Genomic DNA, 4595 nt, shown 5'->3' on the forward strand with positions numbered 1-4595 from the left:
AAAGAGGGGCAATGTAGAGAGAGGAGGCAGTGTTTACTGGGATGGGTGATAGTGAGAGAACTTAGATGAAGATCCAATGAGCCAGAGAATGAGAAGGAGCCAGAAGATTAGAAAAGATTGCTGGGTCAGTCCCTGCAGCCACCACCACAGGCTGCAGCTTGGTACCACCTGGGGGTGGGGGGTGGGGTTTTTGGGGGTGGGGTTGCTTGATGAGTCAAATGACAGTGGCAGGTAGCCAGGAGCTCCATAAGGCTGGGTGTCTCCGTAGGGCCATGCTCCGCGAGAACGTTTCCACTGCTCCAAGGAGAACAGTGTTTAGAGTTCCTGGATAATCTGCCTCGTAAGGAGGAGCTGGCACTAACTTAATTCCATCTCTAGGTTTTCTGTAGGTACGTTAAGAAGAGTCTGACTTACTATACACTCGAATAAAGGCTTTACTGCCAAGGATATCCTGGACCAAAAAAATGATTGATGTTTCTTCCTCTAGTCATAAGGATGCTTTTTATGTCAAGGACCTTGGAGGCATCCATTCTAAAGAAGTATCTAAGATGGCTAAAAGCTCTTCCTTGTGTCTCTCCCTTTCATGCAGTCAAGTGTAATGACAGCGGAGCCACAGCGAACACTCTAGCAGCCATTATGACATGATTTGACTGTGCGAGCAAGACTGAACTACAGTTGGTGCAGGGGCTTGGGGTGCCTCCAGAGAGGGTTATCTATGCAAATCCTTGTAAACAAGTGTCTCAAACCAAGTATGCTGCCAGGAATGGAGTCCAGATGATGACTTTTGACAGTGAAACTGAGTTGATGAGCACACTCAAAGGCAAAGTTGGTTTTGCGGATGGCCGCTGAGGATTCCAAAGCAGTTTGTCGCCTCAGTGTTAAGTTTGGTGCCACACTCAAAACCGAAGGCTTCTCTTAAAATGGGTGAAAGAGCTAAATATTGAGGTCACTGATGTCAGCTTCCATGTGAACGGTGGGGAGTACTGATCCTAAGACCTTCATGCAGGCTGTGTGGGATGCCTACTGCGTCTTTGACATGGGAACTGAAGTTGGCTTCAGCGAGCATCTGCTTGAAATTGGTGGTGGCTTTCCCGGATCTGAGGATATGAAGCTTTAATTTGAAGAGGTCACCAGTGTAATCAGCACAGCTCTGAACAAGTCCTTCCCATCAGGCTCTGGAGTGAGAATCATGGCTGAGCCAGGAAGATACTATGTCACGTCCGCTTTCAGGCTGGCAGTCAATATCGTTGCCAAGAAAACCGTATGGAAGGAGCCAACTGGCTCTGACGACGAGGATGAGTCGAGTGAGCAAACCTTCATGTATTATGTGAATGGTGCAGTGTACGATCTCTTAACTGAATTCTTTATGATCGTGTACATGTGAAGACCCTGCCGCAGAAGAGACCCAAGCCATACAAGAAGTATTCCTCACTCAGCATCTGGGGACATGTGATGGCTTCAATCGTCTCGTCGAGTGCTGTAACCTGCCTGAGATGCTTGTTGATGACTGGATGCTCTTCAAGAACATGGGTGCACACACCGTTGCTGCTGCTTCTACTTTCAATGGGTTCCAGAGGCTGACCATCTACTATGTAATGTCACGGCCAATGTGGCAACTCATGAAGCAGATCTAGAGCTATGGCTTCCTGCCGGAAGTGGAGGAGCAGGATGTTGGCACTCTACCCGTGTCTTGTGCCCAGGAGAGCGGGCTGGGCCATCATCCAGCAGCCTGTGCTTCCGCTAATATCAATGTGTAGGTGCCACTCTTGTAGCTCTTCCTGACAAGCTTAGCTTGAATTAAGAGATTTGGGAGGACCATTTAACTCCATTCTTGCTAGCTTTGGAACGTCTTTGTAAGAGTAGGGTTGGCACCAATGCAGTATCGAAGGCTAGGAGATGGTTGTTTGTTTTCTTTTTTCTTTTTTTTTTTTTTTTTAAGAGAGAAAGAAATGGCATGTAGTTGGGTGGGTGGGGACGTGGGGAAGATCTGGAAGGGACTGGGGAAGGGGAAAGTGTAATCAGAATATATTGTTCGAAAAAGTTTTTTTTTTTTCAATTAAAAAAATGAAGCTCGAGAAGGACAAGGAAAAACATTGAGAAACTGTTCCAGATTCGAGGAAAACAAAGACACGCAGTGAAATGTCATTCAGATGCAGGGCTTTCTTTTTCTGTGAAGATGATTATCGAGTTAATAGAAAAGCGAATAAAGCCTGTGGAGTAGCTGGAGTGTCTTAGCAATATTGATTTTCTGACTTTGTGAATATACTAGGTGAGGTAAGAGAACTCTTCAATTTCAGAAGCATATGCTATTTAGGGGTGGAGAGCCAGCTACTTCCAAAGGTTCTGGGACACAGAAGGAAAGAAAATGACAAAGCCAAAAAGAAAGGATTAGTGTTACTGAGTCAAGGGTTCATACATACACACATACATATATATAATTTCAGCCATATACATTCATATACACGTGTGTGTGTGTGTGTGTGTGTGTGTGTGTGTGTGTGTGTGTGTCTGAAATTATACTCAGATAGAAAACTCTTTAAAATAATACATTTCCGGGAGCTGGAGAGATGGCTCAGAGGTTAAGAGCACTGTCTGCTCTTCCAGTGGTCCTGAGTTCAAGTCCTAGCAACCACATGGTGGCTCCCAACCATCTATAATGAGATCTGGTGGGCAGTCACCCACACAGACAGAACATTGTATACATAATAAATAAATCTTTTAAAAAGTGATCACCCATTTCCTGAGGCTGCAGCGACAGCTTTGTGGGTAACACTCTTGCTCGGGAAAGCTTAAGATCTACAGGCTAGGTGTACAAGTGCACCCACAGACCTGGCTGTTTTGGAGGCAGAGACGGGAATCTGTGAGATAAACTTTCTAATCTAATCAGTCCGGCCAAACTGGCAGACTCTGGATCCAGAAAGATCTTGCCTCAGTAACTTAAGTGGAGAGCAGTAGACAAAGGCCCCTGTCAACCTCTGACCTCCACACAAAGGCACACACCTACAGTATACTTCTGGACCTGAAAAATCAGGTTCAGGTGCCTGAGGATGTCGGACTCAGTGAGATTCTGGATTGATTTGGGGGGTGGGGAGGGGTCAAGACTTCTCCTCTGTCTTGTGAACTGACCACCTGGGTTCGGGCTATCAAACACCTACCTTTCTCAATGGGGTGACAGCAGGCATCGTGATACCCCTGAAAGCTCGACCATTTGTCTGTCTTCTCCAGGAACAGTAAGTTATTCAGCTTCCAGGCTCTAATGGTCTCCAGAGCTCCTCGGATCTAGAGCCTTCTGGAGGGAGTGTCCCTCTGTGCAAATCTGCAGGGATACAGGAGTGGCCTTGGATTTGATGTAGGATATACTTTGCCTTCCTGGATCACTGGGTTCCAGCCTAATCAACTTCTCACGTCTCAACTTTCCTAGACTTTTCTCTTAGCCAGAAGTCAGACAGCGTCTCTGGGCAACCCACCACTGCACCGCTGTACCGCCTCATAGAACCTCCTTTGGTGGTGCTGTGCTTTCTTCTGATGTCTCTGGGGGGAGGGGGGGATATGTGGCAAGGTGACCCTCTCCTCTTCACTTGCCTGCAACAGAATAATGCTACAGCTGCCTCCTCTTCCCAGTGTGTGTGGAGGACCCCTGCAGGACTCTGAGCCCCACTCTGGGGCCAGTGTCACATTGCTAGTCAGAGTATATGAAACCAGTGCATAGTTGCTCATCGTTTCCTAGTTTTTCTCTTCATAGCTGTTATTTTATCAGTCAAAAGTGACAAGGTGAGTACACCGGGGGAGGTGTGAACATGTCATCATAATTCCAAAGGAAGGGAGCTGTAGGACACCTGAAGTCACTTTGACCAAAGGGCATATGCTACCTCATGCTCCAACATCCAGGCTTTTAACAATCTCCTCCAGGAGCTGAATGCATTTGAAGGTATTCTAAATAGGTAAGCTGGAGCCTTCGGGATTAAAAAAAAAGTTGTCCACATTTTTGACCGGTTTTGTCATGGCCTTGTTTGGTTCTGAAGTAAAATCTTAAAGGTTCTCTGAGTCTTCCATCACCTTCCACAACTTCAGCTTTGATAAAAAAGAAAACTACTGTGTGGATTTAGAGGTTGGGCGAATAACTTCAGCTCACAAGAATATTAAGATGAGATGAATGGGGAAACCAGATCATCACTGATGAAAGAGACTTGGCTCCGAACCAGTCTAAGGGAGATAATTCCGCCTCCTTGGTGCCCAGCTCTATGGAAATGACCTACATTTAAATACCAAAAGTCAGCACACATCTCTTCTCCTGGCTTATGACAAAAACACCAGTAACTGAGGGGACCAAGGGAGGTAGCCAACACATTTGACCCCAGTATCCAGGAGGCAAGAACCCAGTGGTTCTCTGAGAGTTCCAGGCCAGCCAGGCCTCATAATGAGACCCTGTCTCAGAAGTAAACTAATAAGACAGGAGAAATATCTAAGTGGTTACGGTTAAGAGCCCTTGTTCTTGCAAAGGACCTGGGTTTGCTCCCTAACACCTGCACGGAGGCTAGCTAACAACTATCTATAACTTTAGTTCCAGGGCATGCAGTGTCTCCTTCTGACCTACG

The 4595-nt window shown here is 46.4% G+C and overlaps 1 pseudogene across 1 annotated transcript; it reads left to right on the forward strand.

Moving 5' to 3' along the window:
- The first annotated feature begins 474 nt into the window (after positions 1 to 474).
- LOC311580304 (ornithine decarboxylase-like) lies at positions 475 to 1948 on the forward strand (annotated as a pseudogene). Its single transcript has one exon. The product of its transcript is annotated as an ornithine decarboxylase-like (transcript).
- The last annotated feature ends 2647 nt before the right edge of the window (positions 1949 to 4595 follow it).

The sequence above is a fragment of the Acomys minous genome, assembly GCF_964271855.1.
Source record: "Acomys minous genome assembly, chromosome: 13".
Taxonomy (NCBI): Eukaryota; Metazoa; Chordata; class Mammalia; order Rodentia; family Muridae; genus Acomys; species Acomys minous.